We start from the raw sequence: 24,701 nt of genomic DNA, 5'->3' as shown, positions 1-24,701 counted from the left end.
CCTTGCAAGAATAAACTAGCGGCTGTTAGGAGAAGCAAATAGCATTCGTGAAATTACATCCTAAAGAAAGCGGCAAAATAGTATATTCATAGAACCCAACAAACCAGTAACTTGTGCATTAAAAAAACATGAACGTAGGCCAACATTGTTGGAACAAGAGATGTTGCTGTAGCTGACATTTCAACAAAGGTACTTGTCATCAGGGTAGCAAAGATTTTCCTTGGCAGCGTCTTTTTTTGTGTGTGTGCATAGCTCACTGGCCCCTACGCTCATTGGGGGAGAGAAGCTGATGCATAAAATAGGTCAGGAGAAGCCGAAGTGTTAAAATAAAGGCACGAATGGTGTGCTTAGCAGTGGTGATCGTGATGGAGCGCGTAGGGGCGCTGCTGTCAGTTCTTGCAAAGGTAGGGGTGACCAAAGCAGAAAACGATGTACACAAGTAAGGAATTTATAATCCAGTAAACGTAGTCTTCCCGGAAGTCAAGGTAGGAATTAAGATTAACTGTTTGGATATTTGGAAGCAAGCAATGAAGAATTAGGGAAAATAAATTTTGTACCAAGATGCATCTGGTTAAGGCCAGCTGAAATGGCAAATGAAGGTACATTCTGAATACACATTTTGCTGAAAGCCGATGAAAAATACATTGACCAATTATAAAAAAAAATAAGGGCATCAAGATTAAGCTGGGTACGACCGTAGAACAGTAAAGAACAGCCTGTGAAAAAATTGGGATGGCCAATATGATAACCAGCTTCAAGATTGCGAAACTTTGAGTGCTGTTTACATTCATGCCGTTGTTGATGAGTTCAAGTTTCTCTCTGTCTGTGGAACTTTTGTCTTACTTGAAATAAGAAATGGGTCATTTTTTTAAACAAGTCCAATTTGAAATGCTGTTCAAAACTTCAACGTTATTACAGTGAAAGAAAATGTTATGGGCAGTTCTGCTGGGTGGGCATTCATTCAGAATTAATATCCATAGGTGTAAGCTCAAACTTTCATGGCCTAAATGGACCTTAGCTCCTGGCAAACCATTAACTGGTGTTTTTTTTTTTTCAACAGAGATGCTTACACAATATATATGTTGGCAGGAGCGCTAGCAAACTACACTGAAGTTGTTGCCACAACCAAAGTGAAGTTTGGTAACAATGAGTGAAACAAACAAACAGCATTCTACAATACTGCTTCCAGTCATCCGGAAAACTTCCTAAAATTATTGTACCCCTCTCCCACCACACCCTACACAATAATTATACACCACACTTACTCTCATGGTGTCGATCATGCTATTATAACACTAGGCATCAAGTGAGGAGAACGAGGGGATCAGAGGGCACAATTCTTTTTGTTAAGACATCAAATGTCATTTGCAAAAATGCTACATTCTAACTAACAAAGAAGCAGCCGGTTTGTGAGATGGTGACCGATGCATACTAAAGCTCATGACATTCTGCGCAGCAGAACGTTGCCGACGAGGTGTGATGCGTACAAATGCACTCTTTCATGCAAAATGACATCCCGCAGTGAAACCTTGCGTGGACGTGCCAACCTTCTTGAAAACAAGTTTGAAACACCAGAGTGGAAGGCAAAGAGTGTTACTTCTTGAGAAATACAAAAAATTATTCCATTGTTCATTATGTTTACTATTTATTAATCATTCACTGGCGATTCTCGGCCGGTGCTGTAAACAGGCACTCTGCTTTTACAGTCCTAGCAACAATGATCTATAGCGCAGACAAGGTGAAAGGCTTATAACGTTTATACAAGCGTATACCCTACAGATTACATCAAGCTTCACATTCCAATCTGGTATAGGAGGAGGAGGAGGAGGAGGAAAAAATGTATTTTCAGGTAGGGGATGTATACTCCCGAGCAGAAGAAACTAGTGTACTCTAACCATTGCTGTGGCCGATGCGTGTGCACTAGCAGCTACATATAATATGGCAGTTGCAATTGTATTTCCACATGCTGTAGTTACTGCAAGCTGCTGCCAGTTTACCAGTACACAGCTGCAATGCGAGAATTTACATTTAGAGCAAGTTAATACTTTCTGATGAATTTATCTCATTTCAACGACAAACTTGGTCACATTCAAGTTGCGCGCCCTTTGTATTGGACAATGTGCACGTACCGTGGCATTATTCAGCAACAACAGGCAGCGATCTTCGTGGCGCGGGCAGCCAGTTGGCCCAGGCTCACGTGCGCCACGCAAAAGAGGTGTCACGCGAGAACAAAGAGGAAGACGGTTCGAGGCCAGTTTTGAGGACGCGACTGCCGGGGATTTCTTCACGACCGCAGTGATTTTTACTTGTGGGCACAAGTTCGCCCTTAATAACTATCGTTGTTTTAGTAACATCGTTACATTTCTGGTGGAGGTGTGGGGTATGAGTCGAAGCCCCACGAACGGAAGTCAGCGTAGCCCCGAGAACCAGCGAGTCCATCCCATGGAACTGACACCTGTACACCAGCGGGCCAGCCGCCGTCTTCGAGGTGACTCGGCCGAATTCGGCCCTCTTCTCTTCATGCCAAGAGAAACTCAGACAACGGATGCTGCCATAATGACTAGCCAGGTAACACCGGCACAGCTAGTCGTAATCTAACCTCACAAGCCGCCAACATTCCATGGCGACTCGTTCGAAGACGTGGAAGACTGGTTGGAACTGTTCGAGAGAGTGGCGAGCTTTAATAAATGGAAGAGAGACAGAAGCTCCGTAACGTATCTTTCGCTTTGGAGGACTTTGCAAAAACGTGGTATGAAAACCACGAACCCTCTTTGTCCTCTTGGGAGGAATTTAGACGACAACTGCTAGCAACGTATGCCAGCACGGATCGTAAAGAAAAGGCGGAAATTGCACTTCAAGCCAGGAACCAGTTCACAAACGAGGACGTGGCGATGTACATCGAGGACATGTCCCGCCTGTTCAAGCGTGCTGATCCACCCATGAGTGAAGATAAGAAGCTGCGCCATCTCATGCATGGAGTAAAGCAGGAAGCTTTCGCAGTCCTCGTCCGCAACTCACCGCGCACGGTCGCCGAGTTCAGATACGAAGCAACGACCATCGAAAAGATGCTGGAACAGCGGGCTCGGCAATACAACCGTGAGGCAAGCTGCGCACCTGCCCGTGTCTTCCCTGGAGGCGTGCCAAACGACCTGGAAGCCTTGCGGGAGCTCGTCCGGTCGGTGATCAGGGAAGAGCTCAACATGTTGCACACACCCCAGGCACCAACTGCGCTATCATCGACGTTGTCCGGGACGAACTGAGGAACGTCATACGGGATCCAGAGCGTGAGCCGCAGCCGATGCGGCGCACCCCAACGTAAGCCGACGTACTCAGGAAACCCGCGGTACACAGTAGTGAAGCAGTGGCGACGACCGTTCCCTACCCGCTGACAGTACGCAGTGCACCTGGTCTACTGGAACCACCGGCTGCCTATCAACCTTCAGCACGTAGTGCAGCTCGTTTTGTGGAACAACGGCCCCGGAAAAGTGACGTCTGGCGTGGCCACGAGTGCAGGCATCTGTGTTTTCACCGCGGAGAAGCGGGCCACCTGTATAGGTTCTGCCCTTACCGTCAAGCTGGATTAAGGGGTTTTCCCTTGAGTGCAACATGCCCCCGAGACGGTGAACGGCCAGCAGGGGTCGAAGAATACTTGTCCACGCGCCAAAACCCCACTGCTCCTCACCAACATCAACCACGATCACCGTTCGCCCTTGCGCTACCCACGCGCGTCTTCAAGATTGCCTAGGCGTCGTTCACCAAGCCACAACAAGAAAACTGAAGCAAGCGACCTGTCGAGGTGAGGCCACTGATAACGAGAGTTACGACGATCCTCCCACGCGGTTCCAGTGCGATGGCGAGATAATTCCAGTAAACAGGTGCAGGAACGAAACGATTACATAAGACTTGCGGTTGATAATAGACGGATGCGAGCTGAATGTCTTAGTCGACACCGGCGCTGATTATTCGCTAATAAGCTTCAAGATGGCGAAACACCTGAAAAATGTTGTGACGCAGTGGACTGGAGCGTAGATACGCACGACAGACAGTTATCTTATTACGCCCATTGGCCGATGCACCGCAAGACTTACGATAAAAGGCTTCACCTACATTTCTGACTTTATTGTACTGCCAGAATGTTCACGGGAACTTATATTGGGAATGGATTTTCTACAAGCTAACGGCGCCATAATTGACCTACGTAGGTCCAGTGTATCTTTCTCGATAGAACAAGCTATACCTGTGGAAGCATCGGAGGAGCGACGTCTTGCTGCACTGCGCGTCGTTGATGAAGATGTAACTGTGCCACCACGCTGCAGTATAATGGTTCTTGTGGAGAATGAAACATTTTACGACCGCGAAGGCACAGCGGGTGGAAACATAGAGCTCCTTTTCAACAAAGGTATTTCCGTGGCTCGGGGGCTTGCCCACTTAAGCGATGGCCGTGCAAATGTCGCACTTACGAATTTCGGAAATGAATTCCAACACATCGCAAAAGGAACAGCTATTGCCTATTTCCGCGGGTTCTGTGTAGCGACCGAATTAGGCAGCCTAACTACAACGTCAACTGCCCTGCCAGGGACCTGCAGAGTCAACAGATCAATTACCGTCAACCCGAGACTAGCAAGATGGAGCGTTAGGCTTCAAGAGTATGACATTACTGTCGTATACCATTCCGGGAAGAAACACAGCGATGCCGAGTGCTTGTCACGCGCACCCATCGAGACAACTGTGTCTGAAAAAGATTTCCCGCTCCTTGGCATTGTTTACGCGTCACAAATTGCTCAACAACAACGCGATGACCCGGAATTGCTTCCACTTATACAGCGCCTGGAGGGACTCGACGTTCAACTTCCACGTATTTTCTCTAAAGGGCTATCCTCGTTCTGTCTGCGAGGAAGTGTCCTCTACAAGAGCAACTTCGAGAACAGCGAGACAAAGTTTTTACTTGTCGTACCCCCATCTATGCAAGAAGAAATTTTGCATGCATGTCACGGTGAACCGACGTCTGGACACATGGGCATGAGCCGCACATTCGCCAGGATTTGTCTGAAATACTACTGGCCCAAGTTATTAGCATCAGTGCAGCACATGTCAATCTAGGCAAACTCGTATGCGCAAATAAGTTTGTGGATGATATCAAGAATTTCGTTAGCAGGAGTAAATATTTAAGACTTGCAAGATACGAGGCTCTTGAACACATATCTAATCCTGGGGGGGGGGGGGGTGCAAGTTAATACCGCCCTCTGATCTCATCAGCAAGTTTCCGGAAATCATCTGCAAGGTTTCTTGTGATGAACGTACATTGCCTTGTACGGGAGAAACAGGCAATTTAAACAGGGGAATTATGCAGCATACGAATGATGTCAGCAAGAAGCAAGCATCAAGAAGCACTGTATCAGGAAGCACTGTCGCTCGACACGCATAGACTATAAAACAAAAGAATGAATGGGATTATTTAAAATTCTGGCAGTGGACTGAAATCTGTCTTCTAATCTATATCTAATCTCTGATTATTCAGTTTACTACCACTACCTTCACTACAAACGTTCACAATCATTATCCTATCTACGCCAAATCATCCTGACCGATATTCAAGCCTTCGTAAGCTGCTTTTTTCACTGCTAATTCTCTTCGGGGAAGAGGTGTCCATATGAGAACCATACCATCGACTTATTTTTCGTTTTTCGATAAATGAAAAGTGAAGAAGTTTACACTTAAACTGCATTGAGCTTGAGCAGGTTCTATGTTTCAAGCTGTTGAATTCCCTTTACCATCTGTAACCCACATTGTTAGTAAACAGGTAGAAAAACTGCAGGAGAAAGGTGGCGGTGCCGAATTACACTTGTGCCCCAGGGGACATTTTCACGGTCACTGGAGGAACAACTGCTTCTGGTGTTAGCTTTGGCAGTCAGCTGCTGTGGCCGCGGCAGGGTCATGGCACTGTCTAAGAAACCTTGGCTCCGTAAGCTGCATAAAAAAAGATAATTTTATGAGCTGAATCTTTTTTAAGAACCGATTTATTTGGAATTCGTAGCTTTGCGACACAAAATTGTCGTGTGACTGGCCGCTCAAGGCACATATTTGCTTGTATTCGCGGGCTTCTTTCTTGGAAAAACCCTCTTATGTAGCGCACAATGTGCAACACAAAGCTTCATCGGCAGTTCATGTTGCTCTACGATTTTACCATTGACACTTGTCATCTAATTATTATGTTTGAAAAGTTTATTGACCAATTAAGACTAATTATGTAATAAGGTAGAATGAAATAATAATCTGAGTACCTACAAGCGACTTCAAACAACGTCACTTTGGTTCTGTCTAGCTGCATGATATTTACATGTTTCTAAATCTTGGTGCATGGTAGTTGGTACACCCTGTAGATCAAAAATTACAATTTTCATAACCATATGTCATGCGTGTTATTGGTTGCTATGGCTGCTTCAAGTGATTCTTTGAGTAAGGTGCAAGCAGTTTTGAAGGTAAATTGTTTTGCAGCAATGGTGTTCAATCTGGAAAATCAAGCAAGAAGGTCAAGTTGTGTTAACTATTCAGATGTTGAACTAAAAAGCTGTAGAAAAGAAACGAGAACACAACACCTAATAAGCAATGCAAATTTGAAAAAACAACTGAAACCGGTTTTTAAAAAATGAAAGCCACCAGCTCATGTGGAGTACACTTTTGCTATGTACTCCAAGCGAAGGAGTTGCCGTAATGCTTGGGTACTATATGAACGTAACAATCAACAACTTTCAGCAGAATATCAACAACGCTAAATGAATCGGGCTTTGAAGTTTCTCGATCTGAAATCTGGAACAACTTGTTCTGGCATTTAATGAGTTGAGTTCGTTCTGTATTCTCAAAAGTCGGCCCTCAGAAAGCAAGCTCGCAGCCACAATTTCTCCAACGGCTACACCAGCTTTCTCAAGATAGGGTTTACTTGCAGATAAAGTGGATAATTCATCGCCAACATCGTGAACACTCTTACGTGCTGACCAGTGCGCGCACTCATGCAGCCACGAAATTACGTGATGTAGACACGTGATATGTTGAAGCTGGTTTCGTGAAGTGTTTCATGCTTTCAAGGGTTCTCCAGTTGTGAAAGCTTTCAGCACTGCAGATATAAGCGATGAGGATAAAAAAATAAACCTTCAGATGCTAACAATACGTTGGCCATTTGCAATCAACCAGCAGGCTTTTTCAGCTCCTAGATTGGCTCGTGCAAATCTACTATGCCACAGTACTTGCTTATCCCAGTACCAGCAACATTAAAATGCAATGTGTTGTTGTGACATACTACGAACACCACGAGGCGGCCACGAGGCGACGGGAGCTGCCATACAAGATGCACCACGTGGCTTCCACAAGGCGACGAGAGCTCCCACTTCTCCGCGACGAATAAAGAATTCGACACGGGAGGCGACTTCAAGAAGCGCCCAGCCATCACCGCCACGAATCAAGAATTCGACACGGGCGAGGTCATCACCCTGCTCCGCCTGGTTCCTGCTGACGAGAACTCGCCCAAACCGGTTGCTGCCGACGAGGAGTCGCCGAAGGGATTTAAGGAAGAACCGGCCCATTGTGAGAAGAAAGAGTCACTTCCAGCCACCCAGTCGGTCTGCTGAGTCGTCTGCGGAAAGAGTCCGCAGACCCCCTCCCCCCTCCCGAAGTCATAACAGTGGATGACAAGCTGTGGGATTCGAAGCCAGATAACGCCCGCTACACCACTCAACGACAGCCACGAGGACTACCAGTGTCAGCTACATTGGAGGGGGTGAGTGCCCGACATTTGCCTTTCGCATCGCCAAACCTTTGTAGCACACGTAAATGCTAAGCACAATTGCTCATGGATTCTGAAAGGGTTGTCATGGTTTTGTTTTAGTTTGCTTCAGGCCTTGCATAGATTTCCGGCTTAGGAAGCAAAGCTAATTTAGAGGCGAAACCGGAGACGACCTGTCAGATCGCGATGGAGAAGCTCAGGATACAGGACCTTCTTGATGTTCGTCAGGAGATGGGCTTTTCGGTTGACGCGGTGTTGTAGCTTCGATGGGGTGGCTGGACGGAGGACCTACGACATGAGGCCTAAACGGCCGGTGCGCGCAGTGCCGCAGAAAAAGAACCGGACTGCACAAGTCGGGGACCAGACCAAGAATGATTTTATTACAGTGAGGGGAAACACAACAGGCAACTTACAGCGTTTGGCGCTGAGTGGGGTCCTGACATAAACGACCCAAAACCGAAATCGGAATTCATCACAGGATACCACACGCGGCAAGGTGAAAGGAAGCCATTCAGGCGTTATGACGGCAAAAGAGGTAACTGAGGAGGACGTCGAAGAGGTTCTGGGAGAAATTCTTGAGAGGAGAAGCTGGAAAAGAATGCGCGAAGAGGAGCAGAAAAAGCGCAAGGAGGCAGAGGAGAGAAAAAGGCGCGAAGAGCGGGATCAAGCTCTTAAAATGAGAGTACTGGAAATAGAGCAAATTCGAATCAGCTCGGCGCGTTCAACTCCCCTTTCCGGTGAAGGCGATACGCCTAAAATGAGAATACAGCACCTGATGCTACCGTACAGGATAGGCGGTGATATCGCACCTTTTTCTCATAAATTTCAAACGAACGTGTGAAAAGATAGGGCGGGACGAAAACATTTAGTCTCAAAAACTTTTTTCATTCGTCCCAGGAGAGGCCGCGGAAGTTCCCGCACGCTTGTCTAAAGAAGACTAAGAGAACTACGGAAAGGTAAAAGCCGCGCTTCTTCGCAAATACCGCCTCTCTGCCGAGGCATGTCGACAGCGGTTTAGACAGGTAAAAAGGGGCAGCGACTCGCACACTGAGTTCGCGTACGAGTTAAAGTCTAACTTAAAAGAGTGGCTCAAAAGTGCAGAAATGTATGGCAACCACGACGAGATACCTAAATGCATAGCACTGGAGAAGTTTCACCGAGTTCTTCCAGAAGAAGTTAGACTTTGGCTGCAGGACAGGATCCCAGAGGTAGACCTAGAGAAGGTAGTGCACCTCGGGGAGGAATATTACATGCACCGTAACTTCCAAGGAAAACGAATTCAGGAAGATAGGCTAGAAACAAAGGACTCTTCTAGAAAGCGGTTTTCCCCTCGCAACCCAGTTTTGCCGAATAAGAAATTATCCACGAGCGACGAGTTCAGCAAGGGAGTACTGTAGGGGTTGGAGGACGGACTTCGGGATGAAAACCCAAACTTGGCAGGGAGTATTTATTCTACATTATGTACAGGGACGTGAGACGTCAAATAACAGTCGTACAGTCATTACGGGCCAGCAGCAACTCGGACGCTGCGGCCCGCGGCAAGAAGTTCGAGAGAGGTGAATCAGGGAATCAGGGCATGTCCCAGAATGCTCAGGTCTCTCTGGAAGGCTTCTTATAAACCCTTCGAGCACTGTAAGTCACGTCATGTTTCACCAATGGGAGAGTCCGCTCCGATGACGCCAGTTTCAGCCAATGGTAGGCGCCCGTGTCGCGGTGTCGCACCTGGCGGCTCTCTGCGGTCTTGCCTCGCAGACTGGCAATCCACTTCTTCTAGGCTGGAGAAGGAGGGGGGGCGCTCATGCTCCATTGTCGGAGGCCCACCTGCTAATCCCGGCGGCGCGCGAACTTGTTGGCACGTGAACTTGTTGCCTTAAACTTGTTTGCTCGGCCGCTTCTCTGGAATGCGCGTTCCTGCTTCTGCATTCCTCAATTAGCTGTGCTGCAATCCGATGTGGTCTGGGGAACTCGAAGTAAACGCAGGAAACAGCTCCATATCTAACAGCTCGTCCTCGCCCCGGTAGTTCTGAATGGCCGGTGAACTCAATTCGCTGGCCATGAGGAACGCTGAAAGAAGCTGCAGGGTACTGGGGTCAAGCCTCGTTTGACAACCCTCGGGATCCTGGGCCCTGGAGAACATACGTCAAACAAACCAAACAACACAGCGCTGCACCACGCGTAAGCGCAGGCTCTTCACCCCTGACTCGCCAGGCTATTACTGAGTCAAAATCAACCCTGATCTTTTAGTTCCCCAATTTTGACAAAACAGTTGTAACCACCCTTCCAAACAGCCATCCATTTCTCCTCGAATGCCGACAAGACCAGAGTACTATTGTTGTTGCAAAACAAAAGGGTCGTTGACGATGCAAACAACAAATGAAAACAGCCGAACATAACTTAAGTGGCCTAACTACACGAACAGCATGTTTCCAATCTATCGCAGTGGCGTACTTATCGCACGTAATGGTGCCACTGAACAATCTGGTCAACCTCACAAGTACGTAATCACAAGCGCACTAGCCTTGTGGTCACTAAACAAAACGCGTACTTGCGTTGTAGGCAAACTTTTCACTTACGCTTACTCACGTTTCTTCCCTGAAAGTCCTACAGGACACGTGACATAAACGAACAATTAAACTTGCGGGACTTACACACTCCGCAGAACTCTTAAAATAATGCGTCTTTTAATAACTCGTTCCACGCGTACTCATCCTTCCGTCCACACAGGACACGCGCTAATGGAACTAAGAACGCTTCTCCGTGAAAATCATGCACTCACTGAAAATCTACGCGCTTAACCTTAGAAAATTCAAAAACACTTAAAAAGAAAGAAGGTTAAATAACACACGCGCTTTACCATAGGCCTTTCGACGATAACCTTGACCCTCAGGTTACTTACACACACAAAAAAAAAGCCTATCTACTTATTAATGAGCATCTCGCGAGACTACACGTTTACTTAAAACGCATCTTTCAAATCTCGGAGCTTTCTCAAACCAAAACATAAACAAAGCTCAAACCTTACACATTGAAAGAAACTCTAGTCTCAAATCGCGAAATTTTCCGATGCTCAAAAATAAAAAACAAACACTTCATTTCTACGGAAGCGCTCTTGGCCTCCCGTTCCCGATTGCTTACGACTGACTCATACTTTCAGCCTGACCCGCGGTGGGCGAAGTTTCAAAGCTACTCTGGCTGCCGAGAGACAACAAAAGGGCTGATTCACTATCAGCTCCCCCAAGACGTTACGGTCTCCTGCCAATTTGCGTCCTGGCGCCCCGCTTTCAACACGAACTCGATTGACCGCGTCGCTACTCCCCACCTGGTCTCGTCCTGCCACCTTGCGTTTCTTCGAACTGCACGCTGAGCTGTGAAAAGAACTACGGAACGACGAGGAGCTTAACTGCCTCGTGCCCTTTGTCCGCGTCCGTGCAGAACATTCTTCGCGGTCCCCCTTTGACCTGTGGCTCGAACGTTCTGGATGCGTCAACATCGTCCTTGACGACCGCACCTTTTTCCTCGCGCCCTGCCCTTTTGGGTTTCTCGCCATCTTTGGCGGCGCTACATTAATTACCGACTTTCGGTCTTTACCGCGCTTCTTTTTACGGCGCTTTGCACTCGCCTTCATGTCGCCTTCTCGTGCCTCGTGCTGGCCGGTACACATTTCGTCTGCCCGGATCGGTCTCTTACCCGCACAGTCTGAGTGATTCTTACTTAAACCAACACTCTCTCTGCCTCGACTGGCGGACAGCTCAACCGACTCTGGCACAATGCAGCAGGCTTTACTCGAGTAAGACAACTCGCACTCTTGCGAACTGCCCTCTACTACATTGCCCAGCTCACGCTGTGAATCGGCACACAGCCCGTCGGTATCGATCGCTGTCTCACGCGCACAGTCCGAATGATTAATAACGGAATCATCCCTATCTAGGCTATCTAGACTGGCGGAGAGCCGCACCGATCCCTGAACAATGCAGTTGTTCTCTCGTGAGCTACGGAGCTCGCCACCCCGAGAACTATTCTCAACTGCATCATCCAGCTCGCACTTCATTTCTGCACGCACATCTGGCTCTACATGGGTGCTCGCTTCTGTCTGGTCAGCAGTACCCTTTTCTTCGCTAGCAACCTCGCTAACATTACCAGCGACGCACACGCTCGGTAACTGTGCCAATTTGTTCGCAGCCGGCTTAGCTGTCTCCACAGTCATCTGTTGGCACAGCACCTCGTCGCTCTCACTGCGGCCTTTAACGGCCTCTGTTGCCACTAAGGCATCGTTAGCAGCTAGCTTTTTCCCTTCACTTATGAATTTGCAGCCAATCTCACAGGCACTACTCTTTTCGTCGGCTTCTGGCGAAAATCTGCTAGACACTTCCTCATTCTTTCGCTCTGTACTACCTATAGAATTCTCAGACAGCCGTTGTTTCTGTGCCAATAACTGATCACAATACTGTATCTCTTTGATCAGTGCTGCCTTCTCTCTCTCATACTTTTCCTCTCGCTCACGTTCGCGTTCATTCTCACGTCCGTGACGCTGACACCTCAGAGTAAGTTCTTGAAGCTCCTGCTTCCGTTCATTCTCGCGTTCTTCACGCTGACGCTCACTCCTAAGCTCACGACGCTCTCGCTCCCGTGGCTCCTGTATCACCTCCCAAGCAAGCTCAATGCTTTTGTCATCATTGCCACTATCGTTAATCGCCTTTATGATAGCTGGCGTTTCCATCCGTTCGTCCGCCTCAACTCCCAAATCGTCGCACACCAACAACAAATCTAACCTCGTCAACCTTCTAAGATCCATGGCAGCTGCCCCGACAGGTGGTTAAAACTGTTTTCCTTAATTAATTTGTGCAAATACACAGTGCAACAAACTCCCGATTCCCAGAACTATCAAAATTGAACACACAACCTTTGAGTCTGGCGAATCATAAGGAAAAAAACCACGCGCTCACTTACGGTTGCAGCACCCTGCCATCCGGTTCATTTGTCCGCTGTTCCCGGTTCCTTCCGGACTCCCTGGGTCGAAGGCTCGCTCCTTCTTCGATACTCCCAGTCTCTTCGGACCTCTTTCGACGAAGGCTCTCTCTTCTTCGCTCTTCCCGGTTCCTTAGGATCTCTCTCGACGAAGGTTTATCCGTAGCGCTGCCACCAGCTGATGCATTCGGAGGCGATCCCACCGCTGCCAACCAGATGTAGGGGTTGGAGGACGGACTCGAGGATGAAAACCCAAACTTGGCAGGGAGTATTTATTCTACATTATGTACAGGGACGTGAGACGTCAAATAACAGTCGTACAGTCATTACGGGCCAGCAGCAACTCGGACGCTGCGGCCCGCGGCAAGAAGTTCGAGAGAGGTGAATCAGGGAATCAGGGCATGTCCCAGAATGCTCAGGTCTCTCTGGAAGGCTTCTTATAAACCCTTCGAGCACTGTAAGTCACGTCATGTTTCACCAATGGGAGAGTCCGCTCCGATGACGCCACTTTCAGCCAATGGTAGGCGCCCGTGTCGCGGTGTCGCACCTGGCGGCTCTCTGCGGTCTTGCCTCGCAGACTGGCAATCCACTTCTTCTAGGCTGGAGAAGGAGGGGGGGCGCTCATGCTCCATTGTCGGAGGCCCACCTGCTAATCCCGGCGGCGCGCGAACTTGTTGGCACGTGAACTTGTTGCCTTAAACTTGTTTGCTCGGCCGCTTCTCTGGAATGCGCGTTCCTGCTTCTGCATTCCTCAATTAGCTGTGCTGCAATCCGATGTGGTCTGGGGAACTCGAAGTAAACGCAGGAAACAGCTCCATATCTAACAGTACACAGTAAAATAATTTACACCCTTGATGGTGAGAATTGCGAATCATAACACCCTTGAAGGGTGTTTTCATTCAAGAAACATCCCATCATCATGACTTTTTGCGAAGCATAGGGCAGTTCTAGATGCCATAACACCCTTCTACCCACCGAAAGGGTGCACTGACTAAGAATATTGGGGGTGGGTGCAAGGGTGTTTTTGTTTGTTTTTATTACATTCACAAACATACAATTGCACGAAGAGACGGCGTGTCCCACGGCACTAAAAAGCAGTGGCGGATCCAGAAATGGGCCCTGCCTTACCCCAAGCCCTTCCCCCCGAGACATGTCGGGCTTTCAAAGCCGACAAAACTCCTGAAGAGAGTCCTCCTCCGTTTCACTGTCTGTTTTGATAAGCCATTTTAAATATGTCCTGAGAAAAACCTGTTGCTGAAGCACTACTATCTATTATGTCACAGTGTTCTAGGTGGCACACAGTTCCTAAATGTCGTCACGCACAAATTCCGCGGAATCCAAAAGCGCGCACCTACTTTTTCTAACATTGAATACTTAACCAAAAGAAAAATGTTCAAAATGTTTTCAGCAAGGCAGAACTAGTGCAGCTCTTGCTTTTGGGACGCCAGGAATCTAGCAAAATGAACAGGCCACGTGACAGCATGCAGCTGGACGCGCCACAATTGCTCTAAAGCAGTGCGGTCGTCTAGGTTTCTTTCAAGCATGACAAAACAGGCAGAAAAGGGTGCGACGAACCATACGCGGACAAAAGATACGCCGATTCGAGAAGCTTTGACCCCACCTGACCTTCTTTCGCCGAATCAATAACCCCAATTCGTTCTGCTTCTCTCAAGTTTATAAACAAGGTAGGTTCGTTGGCAAACTTGAGCCTTCTCACCCACCACAATGCTTTGCTCAAGCAGCATCTGCAGAAAGAGCCGTGCAAAACGCTCATGGCTTCGCGTCTGCGTCAATTTACGAAGCTGGCTGTACAAAAAGAAACTATTAAGTTTGTAGTTGTATAGTAAAGGAACGTTCTACTGGCTTACAAACAGCTGCCTGAACGGAGTGCTCAAAAAGAAAGGGAGAATAATCTAAGAAAGTATAGAGAATCAACGTACAACTTGCGATGCATAAATTATTTACAACACCGACTAACAACGGTATTTACTGAAATATTTCCCCTCCCAAATTGGAGACAGTATTATTGCATGCATGAATAGGATAACAAGCCAATCATTGTAGATATAACGAGATTCCAGAAATTGGCGGGGCATTTGCAGACCCATCTTTGTTCACGGAACAGTGGTGAGGCATTTTTCAAGTGTGCGCGCTACTGCCCACCTGCCAAGTACGTTCGCGATGTCTTGGCATATGTAGACCTGCGCGAGACTCGCCCGTCTCCCCTCGCGAGACGGGTAGGACAGGTGCACCTGCTGAATACGGGAAAGAAATACTTTGCAGACTGAAATTGAATTTTGTCAAAACACCAAAGCTCTGGATTGCAGGTTACAGCGTGCACAGGGGCGCTCTGCCAGATTTTAAAGCGAAGCTTTCTGTGCCTCCTCCCTCAGTTTTTCCAATTCTGCTGCTGCTGCTGTCACTGGCTTGCCAGCCACGTCGGCGGGTGGTTTGAGAGCGTGCATAATGAACATGAGAGGGACGCGGGGAAGGCGTGTGCGAGTCCTTTTAGCGAGAACTTCGTGGGCATCGCTACAATACTCTTTGGACCTCTTTGGCCGTCACAATGCCCACTGAAACACCCTGGCCATCGACACAATGCCCTCTGGAAGACTAATTCCGCGTTAGCCCCCTTCTGCCCACCCCCACCCACCGCAAAAGTAGTGCAGAAGGTGCAGCACTTACTTTTTTGTACTCACATGCAACAGCGCAGAGGAGAGACAGTATGGTACTAAGGGGAGACAAGAGAATGCTTAAAGCCAACACCTAGACGAAATGTCGTCACAGTTCCCACACTTTGCCAGGAAATTGTTGTCATTCAATAGCCTTTACCACAGCTGCACCCTCGCCGAGGAAAGGGGTTCGGCGATGTTATAGGCACAGCTATTGAATGGGAACAATACTAAATTGCTCTGCTCGTGGTAGTCTGAGGGCGAGCGTAGTTGGGTCGAAAATGACTTGTCTACCGCATGCACAAAATACCTCGATTTTGAATATATCTTCCTCATTAGCCGTCAAACTGCTATTATAAGCAACTGCAGTAAGACAAAGACCGACATCAGATTATGACAACGACAACTCACGGTGCTGTCCACCAGAGGGGAATCGTTGTTATATTTGTTCTTTCTTTTGAGCGGTCATAGGCCCCACTCGCTCACCCGCTCATAAAAACAAAGAAGATAAAACCCCGAGATCTGGATTCGCTTCGGTTGCACTTTCACGACAGCAGGCAAAGAAAGATTTTTCGTACTTGGAAACTTAAGGTTTTCGTGCAATTCTGGACATGTGAAATTTCGTGGTGTCGCCTATACGTTTAGAAAGCTATTATGCAAGTACTTTTATATCTGCCGTTAATCCAAGCTATTTAAAATTTGAGTGAACACTCCAGTTCAGAAATATGAGCATTGTGAACTTCTTGAAAATGCCAATTAAAGCTTTTTTTCTCTCTCTGTTTCTCTGTGCATAAAAGAAAAGACAGACTCGCAAGTACCTCTGTATCTTATACAATCAGGAAGGGCCACGTCTCTTTACAAATGAACGTCCAAGCAAACAAACAAAAAAGAAAGCATCGACACATAAATTCACTTACACGCAGTTACCAGCCCACCTTTGCGCCATTTGATTTGATATCAGCCCATGTTTCTGGAAATAAATTTCCAGTGAAACTACCCGTAAACACAGAAAATGGTTTAGAGGTAGCGTAAAATAAATAGCTTTGAAAGTAATACACACACATAGTTTAAAAGAATATTTGTTTTTATGCCTTGAAAACGAAACCGAAATTTAAATACCTTCCCCCGACGGGTGTCGCCGCTATCGCCGCCACGTCATTTCCTGCGTCTTGCGGCGGGCCACCGGGAGCACATGTGTGTGTTCTCTGGACATTCTTGAAGTTGTGAGTAATTAGATTGTTTTTTGCTGCGTTTAGGTTGTACCACCTCGTTGTTTTCGTGTACTTTTGTGCTCATCGACGCGAAGTGAGCGTCCGGAGTGAAGGCGACGCGATTATGCGTGAGAAAGAAGGGCACCAGCGGCCTACGACATCGGTGTTTCTTTGTGACAGTGTGTTTACTACGCCTACGACGGCCGTCATTCGTGGCGAAGGAGAAAACATCTTCCATTCGGCCTGAACAGTGATGAAGTGGACGTTTTGTTTTTCGGTGGAATGCATCGTCAACATGGTCCATCCACTACGTAAACGAAACGGCGTGCCCAGAGTACAGATCGTGACAGCGCTCCGCCTTCAAACCGAGGGCCTTTTGCAAGGCGCATGAACTGCTCATATAAAAGGTACGTACGTAGCCACGTTCAGCGTTGCGTTTTTTATGGTGCGTCATTGTGGCAGCAATTTTCGCGTAATTTATTTAAAGGACAGCGCAAGGTGTGTTGGATGCGAGTGTAGTATATGTACTCCAGGCGTAGCCTATGGGCACCGAATGTGAAAAAGAAAAAAAAATGAATGTTTCATTGTTCACGTGTCCTCAATAGAGTTGTAGAGAATTAAGTACTGCTACGCGTCAGTATTTGGCGCAGGCAGGGAAATAATACTTTGGTTTGACTAATTGGTTCTTTCTGTTACCAAAGATGGGCGCAGACTTATACCGGTGTCACACGGCCACTTTCGAGCACGATTGAGCGCGTTCTGGATCGAAATTTTCGACCGCGATTGGCTCCCGTCCACCGATTGTGCAACGAGGCCAAACGCGTCCAGAAATTCGATTCCAGTCAGGATCGATCGCGGCCAAAAGTGTGCAGTGCGACAACCGTATTAAATATCGCTTGTGTACTTTCACTCAATTGTTATTATTTTTTTTTTGTCGGAGGTCCCGTGGCAGGTAATGGCGCAGGCAGCTTGCAATGCTTGTGGTTTCATGACTAGAACTAATGCAAAACAAAAGAACCACGACCGTCCCGGCTATGTACTTACCAATCGCTTTAAGTTGTGCTCGTTTGTTATAGAAGCTGTCGTGCTGTTGCGGATGAAAGCGTGGTTGCGCTATTTGTTTATAAATTTATCTTTTTGTATAAATAAGCACACCGAGCCTAATCAATTTTTTTCTCGTCCTTGTACTCGTTTCTTGGTTTCACGCAGGCGTGCTTATTATTACTACTATTTGTTTTCTTGTTGTGTGACTGAACCCTGCCTAAGGCGTCCTGTCAGTTGTCAACAGTATTTCTGAAATGAACTGCACTTAGCGTCCTACGGTTATTGTACGCTTCACTACCTTATTTTAATGTCTCGTTATAAAGTGTATGGTTGTTGTAACTATTCTTGGCCTTTATATATGTATTTATTAAGCTGGTAAATGCTTAATTGTATTTGCAGTTTTGAGAGGTTCTTTTATTGAGTCGTCAATCTCGAATGGTATTAATGGTGGGTTGTTTTCTTGTGCCCATGCAGTTGCAGTCAGCATGAAGCAATTGCAGTCAGCATGAAGCAATTGCATGGGAACCGACTGGCTGTCTTGGGCCTACACGTTGCTGAAAAGACAGTGAAGACGTCTGACCCGACAGGTATACTTTTTTCATCACAATCGGCCTACATATTTTTTTCATGGGAGGATGAAGACCTCCCCCAGTGAGCTCCAATTACCCCTGTCTTGCGCTAGCTGATTCGAAGTGAAGCCTGCAAAATTTTTTGACTTCATCGTAGTCTACTACTCTACCGTCCTTGACTACCCTTCTCTTCTCTTGGCATCCATTCTGTAACTCGAATGTGCCACCGGTTACCTGCCCTATGCATTACATGGTTGAAGAAGGCACTTGGGCTAGTTGGTGCTCATTGCAGACTTGAGACATCAATAACTAGCGTGAAAAAGACAACATCAAGAAGCACATAAGAAAGAAGTCTAGACTTCAACTGAAATTTTTGCTACACAGAAACATGGAATGCACAGAATGTCGACGTACAGAAACAACACAGGAGCTATCGGAACAAATTTATGAACAGGTTAATTTCACTTACGAACATTCTTGGTAAGAGCCAGAGACGGGTGCTTACACACCTATTCCCCACTTTTTTGATGCAGAGTGGTTCGTATATTTCCCTATGTACCTGCTTCTGGAGCTGCCTGAGCACACGATTGCTTTGAAACTGCTCGGTGCATGAGCACGTATGGCGATGATTGGCCATGTGGCCACCAGCCGCCAAGGCACTCAAAGCTGCCCTATGTGTCCTCAAGCCAAACAGGTCGGTGTTTAAACGACCGCTTGGGGGAACAAAGATAGGGCAGCTGTCATGGCTGGTGGCCATCTGGCCAATCATTGCTGTAAGTGCTCATGCACTGAGCAGTTTCAAAGCACTCATCTGCCCACGCGGCTCTAGAGGCAGGTCGACATAAAAATATTCGAAGCACTTTGCATCGAAAAGCGGGTGATAAGTGTGTAAGCACCCCTTCCCTTGCTCTCGCCAAATAAGAGTGTTCGTATCTCAAAATGAACCTGCCCATCGATTGGCTCCAATACCTCCTGTGTCAGGCAGGGAAAAGGAAAGATAAATGTTGCTTCCATGCGTTGAGGTCGCATCCCCTGAATCCTATGTTTCTGTGTAGCCAAAATTTCAGTTGAAGCCTAGAGTTCTGTCCTGTGTGCTTCTAGCTGTCGTCCGTTGTCTTTTTCGCGCTAGTTAATGATGTCTCACGTCTGCACTACATGGCCTGACCAGCTCCCTTTTTTTACTCTTTATGTCAGCTAGGATATCAGCTCCTTCATCTACTTTCTGAACCACGCTGCTGTCTTCCTGTTTCTGCTGCCATCAGGATAGGAGTGGGCATGACAAATGAAACTGAATGTCATTTAGACAGAGGAGCAGTGAGACTTCCTGTGCTTTACCTTTTGCTGTTGTACATAATAGTTGAAATTGCACCAACACATCTTTTCCACCTTGTGATTTTCCCATAGCTGTGGCAAATAAATATATAGGCTTTAAGAAACTAGAAATGCAGTTTGCCTAAGAAAGAGAATACTCTTGCACCTAAAGGTAATGTGTATGATGCTCTGACTCCTTTGATGCATGTGCCTTGAGAGGTGTTGTCGTTGTTCTTCATTTCTTTCTCAGTAAGCTTTACTTGATGGGTCTGACTTTGTATAAAGAAATAAGTTCTAAAGAAACCATAATACCTAACAGGCAGAATTGTCGAGGTTGAAAGTCAAGTTTTCTTTCATGACATATTTTTTTCAGGCTGTACTAGTTGATCCATGATGTTCGACAGACAGCGCAACCTCATAAAATATCTTCATGGATGCAAAAGGTGCCTCTTGTGCAAGTTCTGTTCTAGCCTGACACGGAAAACAAACCTGGCAGAAGGTAGAGCACATGCTCTTTTGTAAGCAAAACGCATGATTGCATTTTCTTGGCAGTTATTGCAATGTTTTCTGATGTTTATCTGCATGAACATTAATTATCTCAGCTGCTAAAGACACATCACTAGACACTGTGAGCAGAAAAAAGTGATTGTGCAGTACTGTTGAAGTCATGCAACATTATGTTTAAGCAAACTGGCAGGGATGCTAGCTGTTAAAAAGAAAAAGCTGACTTCTAGAAAAATTTGCACTCCTAAATGTGGAATTGAAATTCACTATGCTTATAAGCTACAAAAGATTTCCAGGATGATCAGACTAGTTACACTGGCCATTTACTGATTCAATAAGGTTCACTGAAGCTTGTTTTTAAATTCCCACTGTTTTTATGCAGGGTGATGATTTTCAGTCTTGTGGAATTTTTAAATATAGTCCTGTTGCATATAGCATAACTCTAGTCCTTGAGCAGGAATATTCAAACACGCAGATATATCTAGCACAAGAAATCGAAACATATTAAACTAATTAAAAAAAGTATTATCTTTCGAATGAATTACATTTTAGCTAATATAACCGAAAGGAAAGGGGCTTAACCAAGAAACCCGATGTTTATTAATCATATCCTAAGAAGCCAGCAAACACTGACACCAAGGACAAGTTAGGGTAAATTACTTGTGATTAACAAATGAAGTAAAGAAATGATAAATTAATGGAAATGAAAGTGGATGAAAAAACAGCTTGCTGCAGGTGGGGAACGAACCCACATCATTGCATTACGCGTTAGATGCTTTACCAATTGAGCTACTGCAGGCGCCGTTTCCCCATCACTTTCTTGGGTATTTATGCTTCCTAGTAGAACGCTGGGAGTGTTTGCCAGCGCCACCACATATCTGGGGCACATATTGTAATTTACGAATCATAGCCAGTGAGATTACAAGGTGTATCTACTTGGAATTGATTTGCAGAATGGCGTCAGTTTGGAGATTTGCACCATCAAACTTGCCGGAAAAATGCACTGTTGTTCCACTTACTTTTTTAACAAAATGTACTTTTATGCACTGAGGCGCAAAAGTGGGTTGTGCACTGATGCACAACCCACTACTTTACCAGTAGTACTGAAAACATTTTGGCTCTTTATCATTAATGCACTGATGTTTAAGCTATAGAATGTCACTTGCCCCATATTCCTATCTCTTCACGTTCCAAAGTAATCGAGCAATGCATGGCATCCAGTGGTGATGTCCGGTTGAAACAGTGGGCTGTAATTGAATTTCTCACTGCGGATGGTTCTGCGCCCTTCAACATTCATTGCCATCTGAAAGCACTTTACGGGGATGCCTGTGTTGAAATCAGCACTGTGCGTAGGTGGGCAAGTACTGAGAAACATCAAAATCCAGCCGCATCAAATGTCCAGGATCAGCACCGAACTGGACAGCCCACAATGGCTTCCTATGAGGATCATCAACATCAGGCAGACGAGTTGAATCGGGTCAATCGTAGGATCAAGCAACACCAGATTGCAGCAACACTCGCTATTTCCATTGGTTCAGTGAACCACATAATTAAAATCCTCCTGGGTTACAAGAATTGAACTTGTTGGCTATGCTTCGACTCTTTCATGTCAGTTACCGTGACACCCAACAAGCGCAAGTCTTCTTGTAACGCAGGTCTTTAATGATGTGGTTCACTGAGGCAATGGAAATGGCGAGTGTTGCAATCTGGTGTTGCTTGATCCTGCGATTGCACCGAGTCAACTCATCTGCTGATGTTCATGACCCTCATCAGAAGCCATTGCGGGCCATCCATTTCGGTGCTGATCCGGGAGATTTGATGTGGTAGGACTTTGGTCTTTCGCAGTCCTTGCCCACCTCTGCACAGTGCTGATGTCAACACAAGCATTCCTGTAAACTGCAGTCAAATGGCCATGAATGTTGATATGCGCACAACCTTCCACAGTCAGAAATTCAATTACAGCCTGTTGTTTCAACTGGACGTCACCACTGGATGCCATGAATTGCTCGATTACTCTGGAACGAGAAGAGATAGGAAGGCGAAGCAAGTGACATTCGATAGCTTAAGCATAAGTGCATCAACGATAAAAAGTTCAAAATGTTTGCTGTAATATTGGCAAAGTAGTGGGCTTGGAGGTAATAATTTCTGAATTGCCCTCATATAGTTGTGTAGCCTGTCTCTCCTACATTCATCATGTGGCAGATTAAATGCCTTATTCTTTCGAAATAACGATTTCCTGGAAGTAAGCACTATCTGTGCTTGTTTTCTTTAACCTGCTCTTCATGTGATCTTGAAATATTAAAGTGAATGATGCAGGGAAGCGCGGCTAGTCATGTTTCGTGTACTTTTCCTGACATTAAATTGCAATAAATCATTTTTCAGGTAGAAAAGAAGCAGATGGCTACAGTGATCAATGAAGCAATGGCTTCATCTATGATGGCTCGCCTTAGGACATTGGAATGGAGCTACAAAAAGGCATCATCATCCTCGCCTGTGCCCTGGAACTTTGGTTTGAATGAGACTGTTCTTCAATGTAGAACGGCCGCAAGACTTGTCACCACAAGGCATAGTGCAAGCTCAAAATATTGTACAGGAGGCTAGAATAAATGACCCTCCATGCAGTCACTCTGTATCTGTGATAAATGGGACCATTTCACGCAGAACACTCACAAGTGATAATGTGTTTTCTCTCAAAGTTGCTATGCAGTGCGTTTGTAAACACATTACCTATTGTATGCACACCATACATAACATTTCTGTGTGCTAGCCTAACTGTAGACTTAGAAACAAACAATGAAGTGCATATATACCCGCTTCCACATGCCGTACTTCAAGGGCTATTATATTGCTCATTACACCCGATAGGTGAAGGGGTAATATATTCCTGATCACACCCTTACACCCCATGGGTCGAAGGGTAATATGTTGTTCAAAACACCCTCAAGGGATAGGGTGTTATTGGAATATAGAATAACCATCATAAGGGTGTAATTTCCTATAAAACCCAGCTTTTTCAAGGCTGCTAGGGGGTTAGTTATAGACACCGAAAAAAACCCTTAGGGGTGTAAATTATTTTACAGTGTATCGACTAAGGCTGAGGTGGCGAGGGAAGGGCTAGCAGAGACAGTTCAGTCGGCTGGGGCCGCTAAAGCTAAGGCAGACGTATATCGCGCGTTCGAGGCCCGGAGACCAATTATCTGCTTCCGTTGCAGACAGGAAGGCCATATTTCCTCAAATTGCAAGGAGCAAATCGCGTTCACCAGCATTAGCCAGTCGGACGAAAATCTGAGGCTGCTCGAACCATATATGCAGGATGTTGTGGTAAACGGAAAAAGGTGTAGGGCACTTCGCGATTCAGCCACCACCATGGATGTTACTCATCCGCCTTGTGTTTCTCCCGGAGACTATACTGGGAAGTGTGCCTGGATCAGACAAGTCGCAAAAGATCAGAGCGCATGCTTGCCATTTGCCAGGGTAACCCTCGGGAACGCGTTTGGAAGGTTGCAAACGGAGGCAGCCGTGAGTCCAAGTTTGCTGAAACACTTTTCATATATTTTTTCAATCAAATCGGAGAAGATTTTACAGTGGGAGGGCCGGTCGCTCCCTGCCAGTGTCGCTTGCACGGCATTAACGCGATCGCGGACACGCGTCCTCTCAAAGAAACGTCAAAGCTCATCTTCAAACGAGGAAATTACTGACAATGTAACGTCCTCACAGCGGCAGTCTAGGCCTGGAGATAGGGCTAATGAAGAGCACATGACTCAGACTTGTGATGGATAAATTACCGGATCAGTGACAGTACCCTTTCAAGACTTGGGAAAATGGGGCGCCTAGGGCTGAAGAGGAAGGTTCATTGCTTAGTCCCGAATCCTTTTTTTTGGAGAAGCTCGGTACGGTTGAATAAAAGGTGCTTATCGCGGCACAGAAAAGTGACCCTTCAGTAACTGTGCTGCAGGCTAATGTAAATGCAGGAGTGGCCCGAAAAAACATCTCGTTCTACACTAGGTCAGGTCTCCAGTACGGCAAATATCAGGATTTCAAGGGTCGGACATACAACCAACTACTCGTGCCAGAAAAGTACCGACCACAGGTTTTAGACCCATACAAAAAATTATTGAGAAGATATTGGAATGTTGAGTTCTTTATTGAGGAATTATTGACAGTTTGTTGGAGAATTGTTGGGTTGAGTGTTGAGGACTTTTGAATATTGGCCACTGAAATTTAATTGGAACACTATTGGGTACTTCAATGTTGAATAATTGTTAAGTTACCATTGAAAGTCCATTGTGCTTAGACGGCCCATTGTGTTTGTTTTGTTGAATGGTTGTTGAGTTACCATTCATTCTGCGTTGAACTGACGTTGTGGTAGTTCTGTTGACCTGTTGAGTTATTGCCACAACACTGAAAAGCACATTGTGGAACAGTTCCCAGGCGGCACGTCAGGTTGGGCCAACGTTGGAAACATATTGGCACTTCTTGGCCCAATGACGGCCTAAGATTAACAGCGTAGTTCCAATATTGGCAGTGCCATTCTGGTTCCTGGCCCAATGTTGGCCTAAGGTTAACAGCGTGGCGCCAATATTGGCTGTGCCATTCTGATAGAGATCCAACGTTGGCCCACATTACACAGTCAGTAAACAATATTGGC

The 24,701-nt window shown here is 46.3% G+C and overlaps 1 long non-coding RNA gene across 2 annotated transcripts; it reads left to right on the top strand.

The window, feature by feature from the left end:
* Positions 1 to 16,605: 16,605 nt before the first annotated feature.
* LOC135920842 (uncharacterized) lies at positions 16,606 to 22,846 on the top strand. Of its 2 annotated transcripts, none has more exons than XR_010570341.2 (3): positions 16,606 to 17,032; positions 18,144 to 18,256; positions 22,436 to 22,846. It is a non-coding gene; the product is annotated as an uncharacterized lncRNA (long non-coding RNA). The 2 variants fall into 2 exon arrangements; XR_010570343.2 differs by lacking the exon at positions 22,436 to 22,846 and adding an exon at positions 19,923 to 20,038.
* The last annotated feature ends 1,855 nt before the right edge of the window (positions 22,847 to 24,701 follow it).

The sequence above is a fragment of the Dermacentor albipictus genome, chromosome 8 (genome assembly GCF_038994185.2).
Source record: "Dermacentor albipictus isolate Rhodes 1998 colony chromosome 8, USDA_Dalb.pri_finalv2, whole genome shotgun sequence".
In the NCBI taxonomy this organism is placed as follows: Eukaryota; Metazoa; Arthropoda; class Arachnida; order Ixodida; family Ixodidae; genus Dermacentor; species Dermacentor albipictus.
This window is presented reverse-complemented; position numbering and strand designations above follow the sequence as displayed.